General features: G+C 41.4%; 1 pseudogene; it reads right to left on the reverse strand.

Annotated features, from left to right (window-relative positions):
- Window positions 1-2,364: 2,364 nt before the first annotated feature.
- On the reverse strand, window positions 2,365-3,445 carry LOC133728183 (autophagy protein 5-like; annotated as a pseudogene).
- Window positions 3,446-12,551: the final 9,106 nt, after the last annotated feature.

Consider the following 12,551-nt stretch of genomic DNA (forward strand, 5'->3'; position numbering starts at 1 on the left):
TGATTGGTGGTCGGTGGAGGGAGAGATGAGTTGATGAAGATTGCTCTGTTTCTTGGATGGTTTTCGGACGTGAGACAGAGAGAGTGAGAGAGAGTTGTCTGGTATGATTGAATGATTATTCAATTATGCATAATCATGAATGATGATTAAGACACCGGCCTTGAATCAAGGAACACCCTTCCTTTTAACAAAGGTGTTTGCCACCAACTGTTTTGGTTAAAAGAAAAACCGGTTATTACAAGCTGCCACGTCAAAGCGAAACACTGCTGGAGACGAGTGACTCATCACTAGAATATTGGTGCCCGCAATTGCATGACAGTAGCAGTGGTTGGTGTCTAAAGTACTCAAGTGGAGCGTAATTAAAGAGTGTAAGGTGGAGGATCAGGCAGTGGAGACCATATATTCCTTCTCTCTCGGGTCGAACACCTCAATAAAGGGACCCGGATTCAAATGCGGGGGTTTTGGGCAACCCGCAGGAGCATAGAGTTTGCCTCTTATCTCCGTCAGCACCGGCTTAGGTTTCATTCCTTCAAAAAATTTAGTGAACCGCTTCATGGCTGGGATCCATTAGATGATTTGGATCATCTAACCTCACATCAAACACGAGAATATCCCTTCTAGGTAATTCTGCCACATCCACTTTATCTTCTGATTCTGTATCAAATTCTTCTCGTACTCGGAGGACGTCATCCCTGCCGGGAAAGAGAATTTGGGAGCTGAAGACACCACAGCTAGGGAGACAAGGATGGCAGCCGGAATTAGTAGAAGCAACTTAATTGGCTTAATTTTGAATTTGAATTATGAGATGACCTGAGATCATTAAAATCTATGGCTTTTATAAAGTAGGAAACTAAAGAATATCCGTTCTGTTCTCCATGAAACAGAAGTATAGGGACTTATCCTTAATCCATCATCTTCCCATTCCACGTTTGTCATTAGCTCATTGTCAAAAGTTATTTGTGCCTTTGGAGTAGAGGTTGATGCATCAGCTAAAGTTCTTCCACATGCAAATAAACCACCAGCTCCTCATGGTGGTAGTCGTTCCCACTGCTTCCACATTTGTTGGCCGCATCGGGTATAGTTGATGCGGTAGTGATCGTACAAACAGATTCCCAGCTGGCGGTGGAGGGGGCAGCCCTAGTGGTGGTACAAATACATTATTTCCAGCTGAAGGCAGCGGTGGGGGGAGGGGAGGCCATAGTCGTGGACTGGTGGTATTGGTAATAATACACTCCCAGCTGGAGGCGGAGGGCACCAAGGGGGAGGCCAGGTGTTATAATGATGTGCCGGACTATTATGGTCATCATGTAAGGCTGGCTGTCTAGAATGGGTAGCATGGGTGGCAACAAATCACTAGTATAGCTTGAGGCATTTGGAAGCAACTGCATGGATAAATAGTTGGATATTTTTGGTTTAGTTTATAGAGCTGCTTATGCTAAAAGACTGCACTCACTACTGAGGATGCCACTGATTGTTGAGATTGATACTCGAGACACTTCAACAAGTGCTAATCGCTCAGCCGGGCTATCTCCATCTGCACAGATCAGCAAATGCTACCGTCATCGATCACCAAAACGGGTGAGAAAGCTTAAGAGTTCATGTATTCTCGTAATTTCATAAAGGAGGGTAGAATATCTCCCAAATCCCAATTTTGTACGTTGTGATGAGAATTGCAATTCGGCAAACCATTCAGCTTATAAGCAACAAGCAATTTTTGGACACTTAACTAAGGCTGGGATGCCGATTAGAAATCCTTGGGACTCCTAGGGCCACATGACAGACGCGGTAAACCAACTGCCGGCATCCAGTTCTCTTCAATACTGTCAAACACGTATGAATTATTTTGCTTGTCTTATGCCGATCATGTGGCCCCATGCAAAGCGTCCGGAGATAGATGTAGACGGTGGAAGAGGGAGAGTTTTCCACGACCGGTGAAGAGGATCAAAAACCTGAAAGCTTTGTGCTCTACGGTAAGAGAATATAGAGTCTGTTATCAGTGGTGAATTGGTGATTGCCAGGTTTGGCATCATGGATTCATGCAATTTCAAGCTGCAAATTTCATCGGTCAGGTTGTAGAGGCAGATATTGGATCAAAAATGACGCTGATTAAATCCAAAATCAGCGAGATGCTGAAGTTGAGACCTACTTTTTTCGTATAATTGACTAATATTTAGAGAGAGTGCACCATTAATCTTCATATACATGTACCAATCGTCATTCAACGTCTTCTTTTTTCTTATGTGAATGGGATGAATTTTTTTTTTTTATGGAATCTAGATCTATGTATTGACAACTAACATACTGTATAATTCTATTCTATACAGTAAATGTAAAATGGAAAACATGATTACATGCAAATGCCACCTATGACGTAGTATTATTGACTTCTTGTACTTTCAGATATACACAGATATGAAGAAAGTGCTCAGGGTGCATTAAGTTGTTTGCCACCCAAGAAAATGGTAGATCCAGTTTCGGTTCAATACCTTGTATACGAACCAGCTTGATTTCAGGCTCTTCATATTCGTAACTAGCCTTTACACAGTCGTCGCATGAAGTTTCTACTTCCTCTTTGTCTTTTTTATCATCGATCGCTTGCATCTTCGGATGAAACTCTTTGCTTGTCATCACCACCTACTGTCAATGATTCAGCAGTGCCCAACGATTTCTCCACAAAATAGTCTGGCAGAAGGCTTTTCACTGCATCATGTAAAGTGAAGCATCTACCTTCTCCTTGTATCTCGACAGGCTGGTTTATGTAAAAAACTTTGTCCCAACTATCAATCGGTGGTGCATCTTCCAAGTCATCAAAGTCCTCAATCAATGACATACCAAACATATAACAGAACAGGAACTCGGCCTTGCTTCACCTGCCCAGAAACATCAATTTCACCATACTCGATCGGGATCTTGGAGAGCTTGAGTTCATTTCCCCAAATGCTCCAAGCTTAAGTTTAGAAGATACCCGTAGGTAGGCTTCCAAATTACCATTTAAGACAGAGCGCCAGAGCTCCATCTGATCAGGTTGACACATGTTCATCACATTCTTGCAGTTTCCATTGATTATATATGCTGCCTCTTTTAATGAGTTGATAAAGCTCCACTTTATGCTATCTTCATCTTCACAACGGATCACTTGTTGATGTTGTCTTCACTTGAAGACATAGCAGCTGAAAGAAGAAGAAAGTGGGAGATTGATGGGCCAGTTGCAAAAGGAAAAAGGTAGCAAAAGAAAACATGGAGGCATGTTTTCTGCGGCAGAAAACATGGAAAAGAAGAAAGGAAAAAGGAAAAGTGAAAAGTGAAATGTTTGCAACTTTTCCTTTGTTCCTAATCTTTCTCTTGGAGCGAGAGAGAGATAGAGCTGCTGTAGTTTAGTTTCTTTGTATTGAATCCCCACATCGGCAACAACTGAAGTAAGGAGAGAAACATAATTGATAGCCATCCTTGAATACTCTGTCTTTCCTCTCCTTTTGGAGACTTTGCAATTCCATAGTTGAAGCTTCTTAAGCTTAGTTGTTGGTGTTGCTATGTATTGTATATGAGAAGGAAGAATTCTTCTTCTTCTCTATTTGAATCAAAGGAGAGTTAATAGGTTTGGGTGTATTGGGGATTTGGGTAGTGAGAGTTGTTCATAAACTCTAATTGTATGTTTCTCCAAATTGATCATAGTGGAATATCTTGCCGGCTCCGAAAGTGGATGTAGCTCAATCACACTGATTGAGTGAACCACTATAAATCTTGGTGTTCTCAGTGGTTTGTTTATTAGGTGTTTTTGCTTTGTTTGTTACTGTTGAATTCATATCAATACCTTGTTTGTTACGCTTCCGCACAACAAACTGGTATCAGAGCTTCGGTTCTGAATTTGGGAGTTGAGTATTGATTGGATTCAATGACGAAAAATTCGAGTTCGGGTTCATCGTCGACTACTAGGCCATCAATTGGCAATGCCAAATTTGAAGTTGAGAAGTTCGATGGAACAAACAATTTTGGCATGTGGCAGTGTGAGATGATGGATGTCTTGTGTCAACAAGAATTGGATATAGCTCTTGAAGACAAACCAGAAGATATGAGTGAGAAGGAGTGGAAGCAGATTAATAAGTGGGCTTGTGGTTCTATCAGATTGTGTCTTGCAAAGGATATGAAGTTCTTTATCATGAAGGAAACTTCGGCAAAAGCTCTGTGGAAGAAATTGGAAGACCAATACATGACCAAGAGTGCTGAAAACCGGTTTCACCTGAAGAGGCGGCTTTTCCGATTCAATTATCGGCAAGGTATTTCTATGTCTGAACACATCAGTGATTTCAATAAGATACTTGCAGATTTGGCTAATTTAGATGTGCAAATTAGTGATGAGGATAAGGCTTTGTGTTTGCTAAATTCTCTCCCTGACGAGTATGAGCATTTGATTACAACTTTGTTGCATGGAAAAGAATTTGTGAAATTTGATGATGTGTGTAATTCATTGATAAATAATGAGTGTCGAAAGAAGGAGAAGCAATTGCAGAAAGTGACAGGTGAAGCACTTGTAGTAAGAGGAAGATCTGGAGAAAGAAAGTTTGGTGGAAAAAGAGGTAATTCTCGTTCCAAGTCAAGAGGCAAATTTCCTGCAAAAGATGAGTGTGCCTTTTGTCGCCAAAAGGGGCATTGGAAGAAAGATTGTCCCAAGTTGAAGACTAGAGACAAGAAGGGTTCTGAAGTGAATGTTGCAAAATCTGAAGATGATGATGATTTTGGTTTTGCATTGAGTTGTTCATCTACCTTTGATGATGTTAAAGAGGATGAGATTGATTTTGCTTTGGCAAGCTCATCTGCACTTGATTATTCTGAGAAATGGATTTTGGATTCGGGTTGTACACACCACATGTGTCCTAACAAGGAATGGTTCTCTACTTTAAGAGAACTAAATGGTGGAGTAGTTTTGATGGGAGATGATAGTCCTTGCAGAACTAGAGGGATTGGTACAATTCGTCTCAAAATGCATGATGGGGTTGTTAGAGAATTGGCAGATGTTCGGTATGTTCCGAACTTGAAGAAAAATCTTATCTCTTTGGGAACTTTAGAATCAAAGGGTCTCACAGTTACATTGAAGAATGGAGTTGCCAGAATTGTGTCAGGTTCACTTGTGATGATGAAAGGTACTAGAGATAGAAACTTGTATTTTCTACAAGGGAGTACAGTGACAAGTGAAACAGCAATTTCTGAGACTACAGATGATGCAGATACTACTAGATTATGGCATATGCGTCTTGGACATGCTGGTGAGAAAGCAATGCAGGGATTAGTGAAGCAAGGTTTGTTGAAGGGTGCAAAGACTTGCAAGTTGGAATTTTGTGAACATTGTGTATTGGGAAAGCAGACTAGAGTGAAGTTTGGTACTGCAGTTCATCAGACTAAAGGTGCTCTAGACTATGTTCACACAGATGTGTGGGGACCTACCAAAACTGCATCTTTGGGAGGTAAACACTACTATGTCTCTTTTGTTGATGACTTCTCTAGAAGAGTATGGGTGTACACCATGAAGCATAAAGATGAAGTCTTAGATATATTTGTGAAGTGGAAGAAGATGATTGAGACTCAGACAGGTCGAAAAATTAAGAGGCTCAGATCAGATAATGGTGGTGAATACAAGTCTGATCCATTTTTGAAGTTATGTCAAGATGAGGGCATTGTGAGACACTTCACAGTTAGAGAGACACCACAACAGAATGGGGTTGCAGAGCGCATGAATCGTACTTTACTGGAGAAAGTTCGATGTATGTTGTCTAATGCTGGATTAGGCAAAGAGTTTTGGGCTGAGGCAGTTACATATGCAGGCCATCTCATCAACAGGTTGCCTACTGCTGCAAATGAGGGTAAAACGCCCATGGAGGTATGGTCTGGAAAACCTGCTACTGATTATCATTACTTACATATTTTTGGTTGTCCTGCTTATTTTCATGTCAGGGAAAGCAAGCTTGATCCGAGAGCCAAGAAGGCTATTTTCTTGGGATTTAATGATGGTGTGAAGGGATTTAGGCTTTGGTGTCCAGATGTGAGGAAAGTTATTGTAAGCAGAGATGTGACATTCGATGAGGCTGTTATGGTTAATCAGAGTGAACAGACTGATTCTCAAAAACAGGAGATGACCATAGAGAGTTTGAAGCAGGTGGAGTTTAAAGAAAAAGTTGATGAAACTCCAATTGATCCAGGTAGTCCTACAGTTGAGCCAGATGATTCAACAAATGAAGATTCAAGTATTGAAGTAGAGGCTCAAGCTCAAGAGTCTCCACAGCAACATGGACCTATTGCACTTAGAAAAGGAAAAAGAAATGCTCCAAAGCCAGCTTGGCTAAATGATATGGTAACTTATGCACTTCCAATTACTGAAGAAGAAATTCCTTCTACCTATGAAGAAGCTGTGATACATGCGGATAGTGTAGAGTGGGAAAAAGCAATGGATGAAGAGATGAAGTCTCTTCACAAGAACAAGACTTGGGAGTTGGTTCAGTTACCACATGGGAAGAGAGCAATTGGCTGCAAATGGGTATTTGCTAAAAAGGAAGGATCTCGGTACAAGGCTAGATTGGTAGCTAAAGGCTATGCACAAAAAGAAGGAATAGACTACAATGAGGTATTCTCTCCTGTTGTGAAGCATTCTTCTATTCGTATTCTTTTAGCCTTGGTTGCACAGTTTGATCTTGAGTTAGCACAACTTGATGTCAAAACTGCATTTTTACATGGTGAATTGAAAGAAGAGATCTATATGACTCAACCAGATGGTTTCAAAGTTGCTGGTAAGGAAAAATTGGTTTGCAAACTGCATAAATCATTGTATGGTTTGAAACAGTCTCCAAGACAGTGGTACAAGCGGTTTGATAAATTTATGTTTGGTCAGAAGTACACTAGGAGTCTTTATGATCCATGTGTTTACTTTCGCAAGCTACATGATGGGACCTTCATTTATTTGCTCTTATATGTTGATGATATGCTAATTGCATCTAAGAGCAAGGTGGAAATTGAAAAATTAAAATCACAGTTGAGTGGTGAATTTGAAATGAAGGACTTGGGAGAAGCTAAGAAGATTTTGGGCATGGAAATTGAAAGAGATAGATCCAAAGGCAAGGTTTGTTTGTCACAAAAACAATATTTGAAGAAGGTACTACAACGGTTTGGCATGGTTGATAAATCTAAACCTGTAAGTACACCTCTTGCCTCTCATTTCAAGCTTAAATCTTCTATGTCTCCTAGCACTGATGATGATATGCAATATATGGCTAAAGTTCCTTATGCTAGTGCTGTTGGTAGCTTGATGTACTGCATGGTGTGTACTAGACCTGACATTTCACAGGCTTTAAGTATGGTGAGCAGATATATGCATAACCCAGGTAAAAGTCATTGGCAAGCAGTGAAATGGATTCTACGGTATATTCTTGGTACTGTGGATGTTGGAATTGTGTTTAAGCAGGATAAGATGAGTCAGTGTGTTGTTGGATATGTGGACTCTGATTTCGCAGGTGATTTGGATAAGTGCCGATCTACTACAGCTTATGTGTTTACTCTTGCTGGTGGAGCGGTGAGTTGGAAGTCGAACTTGCAATCTACTATTGCTTTGTCGACTACAGAAGCTGAATACATGGCAGTAACAGAGGGTACAAAAGAAGCAGTATGGCTTCGTGGTTTGCTTGAGGACTTGGGAATAATTCATGATTATGTGGATCTCTATTGTGATAGTCAGAGTGCTATTCATTTGGCAGAGAACCAGGTTACTCATGCTCGCACTAAACATATCAATGTCAAATTTCACAAGATTCGTCAACTGGTGGAGGATGGTGATATAGAGCTCCTGAAAGTTGGAACTGAAGAAAATCCTGCTGATATGTTGACCAAACCAGTTCCATTGAGCAAGTTCAAGCATTGCTTGAACTTGATTGGTGTTCGTAACATTTGATCTTCCCTACGGGGATGTAGGAGCGGCAAATTGGTATGTGATATTTTACTTGTGATATTATTGTATCAAGTGAAGCCAAGGTGGAGATTGTTGATGTTGTCTTCACTTGAAGACATAGCAGCTGAAAGAAGAAGAAAGTGGGAGATTGATGGGCCAGTTGCAAAAGGAAAAAGGTAGCAAAAGAAAACATGGAGGCATGTTTTCTGCGGCAGAAAACATGGAAAAGAAGAAAGGAAAAAGGAAAAGTGAAAAGTGAAATGTTTGCAACTTTTCCTTTGTTCCTAATCTTTCTCTTGGAGCGAGAGAGAGATAGAGCTGCTGTAGTTTAGTTTCTTTGTATTGAATCCCCACATCGGCAACAACTGAAGTAAGGAGAGAAACATAATTGATAGCCATCCTTGAATACTCTGTCTTTCCTCTCCTTTTGGAGACTTTGCAATTCCATAGTTGAAGCTTCTTAAGCTTAGTTGTTGGTGTTGCTATGTATTGTATATGAGAAGGAAGAATTCTTCTTCTTCTCTATTTGAATCAAAGGAGAGTTAATAGGTTTGGGTGTATTGGGGATTTGGGTAGTGAGAGTTGTTCATAAACTCTAATTGTATGTTTCTCCAAATTGATCATAGTGGAATATCTTGCCGGCTCCGAAAGTGGATGTAGCTCAATCACACTGATTGAGTGAACCACTATAAATCTTGGTGTTCTCAGTGGTTTGTTTATTAGGTGTTTTTGCTTTGTTTGTTACTGTTGAATTCATATCAATACCTTGTTTGTTACGCTTCCGCACAACATCACTATGTTTCCTGGATATCCTCTAAAATGCACCGTTAAATTCCAAGGTCTCTCCGGTTCTGCACATAGAAGATCAAAAAGAACTCCTGTTGGTATATACCATTTCAAGGGCAAGCCTCTGTACTCGAACCAAATAGTGTCAACACCAGGAGGAAGTGCACTGCTGAAGTAAGGCTTTAAATGCGAGGCTAACAATGGTAGGTATCCTAGCCGAGGAGCTAAGATCAGGGCGGGTGGGGGAGAAGGAAGAGTGGTGACTTCGGATTCGTGGAGATGAATCTGTAAGGAATTGCTCCTTCCCATAAAAACCTCTGTGCTTCCATGTCCATTCTTGTCCCTTTGGTGTGAAACTATAAACAGAGATGAGAGAAAATAGAAGATCGAGAAGCCACTGCTTTATAGCCTGCAACCTAGCTAGACCGGATCGTATATCAACACATAAGGGAGTCAATTAATAAAACCCTAGACGACTAGAACAAGGAGTAGGTCCTAAATAAGGGGGAAAAAAAAACAAAAAAAACGAAATCAAACCAGAACTTTGTACGGCGGTAATCGCTAGACGGGAAAAACGGATATGAGGCAAAAGATCTGTGACAGGGGGAAGGATGTTGTTTCACCTCTCTCTATTCTATATATCAGAGATGACTGCGGGCTTGCTCGGCGGGGTCTCTCAGTTTTGGTTGTTGTCTTGGGCTGCGTCGGCAGTGGTAGAGGCCGGGTGATCGATCCAGGCTTGGATCAGATGTTTGTTAATGGGTGCCAAGCTGTGATAGCATTAGGCTTGGGGACAGCATTTGGAGGTGTTGGTCAGATCTCGTGTATGCGTGTATGGGGATCTTTGCGACATCTATCCATCTTTCTTGTCTATGATAGGAGGATTTGGAAGAGGCGCCGACTTTGGTGACGATGTCGTATTGCAGAATGCTGTCGCATTCTGGCTTCAAGGTCTGGCTCCGACGTCTGTGTTGGCTTCAAGGTCAACCCACATAACTTATTTTGGGAGTTGGGCCTTTAGGCCAAAGTCCAATTATAGGTGGCAGGTTTCTGGGTCTGGACTCTGGACTTATTTGGCTGAGGGCCAGCCGGGTTACCAAGTGTCTTGACGCCCTCACGTATTACTTAGCAGTTGGGTGATGGGGGTAGGAGGTCTCTAATCCTCTAGATCTGTATAAGTTTGTACTTTGAAGGCGAGGTGTTTATATTTAGGTATAGACCTCTGGGTGTCAGTGTTCATGTAATGAGTAGTCTTTTATCATTGGTAGATTCTACATGCTTCTAGAGCTCATGAGTGGATTTTGTACTATTCTAGCCTTTGGTTCAAGATCGATTGTTATTAATATTAGGACCTCTTATCTAAATTAACGATAATTTATTTTCAGCGAGGCGTTTTAAGCAAATTACGAAGATGCACCAGAACTACTTCAATGTGAGCATTTCTGCCCTCAAGATCATTAGCGTGACGCTGATTGTAATTCATGAACTTTTCTTGATATTGTTAGTCGCTTCACCAAATAGACCATGAAAATGAAAACATCCGTAATGGTAAATAAGAGGTAAGTGATGAAAATGTCTGTTCATATGAAAACGAGTTATATCCATGAGGCGTCGTACTACAGAAGATAAAATTAATTGCACAAGTAAATTAGCCAATCCAAGCACTACAGCAAAACCGAGTAGTGGCTTGCTGCAGATCGACTATTTATCATCATAAGGTGGAACATCCCTTGCAAAAAGAATTGAAAAGCAAAGAAAAGCTTAGTTAGAGCAGAAATGCACCCACCATGTTTATGTCGGAGGTTTTTGAGTTGTTGTCCTGCTTCTGCTTGGTATGTAATGTAGTAGAGCTATTGATATCGTATTCAAGCACGCGATGAAACAGAAATGTGGCAACCAAGGAATCCCGGTTCTCTGTAACTTCAAACTCGAATCCTAAGATGGAAACACTGATCTTATCAACCTCAGCTACGTTATACATATTGTATGGACCCTCGAATAGGGACGACAATACAAGGCAGACTCTTCTACCTCCTAGATGGACAAAACTAGAGTGACCATGGTTGTAACCATCTTGTGCTGCTTCAAGAAAAGACGACACACTCTCTGGCAGCTCCAAAGGTGGGAGATATACAATAGAATCAAATTCACGTGACATGAGATAGACACCTATAGCATTACTGGATTTACAATAGGTGAAAAGCACGAAATCACCCCCGCAATCGTCAGCGGTGGCCACAACTAAAGTAGTATTGCCGCCAAATGTAAAGCCGGACTTTTCTATTAGTCTCCACTCTCTGTGGATGTGGTCAGCTACGTCAAAGCGAAACACTCCTGGAGACAAGTGACTCGTCACTAGGATGTTGGTGCCCGCAATTGCATGGGAGTACCGATGTGGAGCGTAAAGAGTGTGATGTGGAGCGTAAAGAGTGTAAGGCGGAGGATCTGGCAGCTGCGACCATTCCTTCTCTATCGGGTCAAGTACCTCGAAAAATGGACCTGGATTCAATTGCTCGGCTATGGGGTACCCGGCAAGAGCATATAGTTTGCCTTCGACCTCAGCCAGCAGCAGCTCAGGTTTCAATCCTTCAAAAGATTTTGTGAAGCTCTTGATGTTATCATAACCATGGTTGGCATTCGTTGAATCCATTGACGTCACATCAAACACATGAATATCCGTTCTAGGTATTCCTGCTGTGTTCTCGTACCCGTGAAAGTTCTCATACCCGCTGCCAGCAAAAAGAATCTGGGAACCGAAGACACCACAACGTTGGGGACTAGCAAGATGCCAGCCAGAAGTAGAAGCAACTTGGCATAAATTTTGAGATGGTGATGATGATAGCACATCACTGAATTTCATGGCTTTTATAACGTAGGAGAATGAAAAATCCGTTCTCTGCTCTACGAAACAAAAGTATAGGGACTTATCCTTAATGCCATCATCCCATACCGTGTCTGCAAAATCCCATTTTCGTTCAGTGTCTGCCGTTAGCTCATTCGCAGAAGTTTGTGCCTCTGGAGCTGAAATTTTTGCATCATTGTCATTGCTTGCATGATTCTCATCATCCTCGTCGTGGTCAGAAATATAATTATATTCATCATCATCTTCATCTGAAGGCAGGTTGTCTAGCATGATGGGTGGCATGGAACCAAGTTGATAGCTTGAAGAATTTGGAGGCAACTGTATGACGAAACATGAGGTAATAGTTTTGCATGACCAGAGATATTTGAAAACTCCACCGACTAGTTTATAAAGAAGTTTATGCTCAAAAACTGCATCGACTACTGGGATACCGCAGATTGTTGAGATTGATAATCGAAACACCGCAACGAGTAGGAATTCCTTGTTCCATCTAGTTGTAGAGAGGAAGCAAATGCGGCCACCGTCATCACCAAATCGGTTGAGAAAGCAGCCATCATCTCTTGAGAAGCCATTTCCTTCCAAATCTATAGGAGGATAGAATATCTCCCAAAGCCCATGTATATTCTGGCGAGAATTGCGATTCGGCAAACCATTCTCATCCAACTTATAAGCAACAAGGCAATTTTGATTCTCGAATCTCGGTTTGCCAATTAGAAATCCCTGGAACTCTAGGGCACAAGTTAGACACGGCAAACCTTCTGCGACCATCCACTTCTCTTCAACGGTGTCAAAAACGTCTGAAAACTCATAACTTCTCTGAAAAATGGCGATCATGTGGCCCCATTCAAATTTGTCGGGCATATAACTCTCTGTCGAACTAGGAGACGGGGGAAGAGGGAGGTTTTTCCAAAGCCTATGAAGGGGATCAAAAACCTGAAAAACCTGATAGTGTGAGCTTAGAACATAGAGTTTGTC

This window comes from Rosa rugosa, chromosome 2 (genome assembly GCF_958449725.1).
Source record: "Rosa rugosa chromosome 2, drRosRugo1.1, whole genome shotgun sequence".
Lineage (NCBI taxonomy): Eukaryota > Viridiplantae > Streptophyta > Magnoliopsida > Rosales > Rosaceae > Rosa > Rosa rugosa.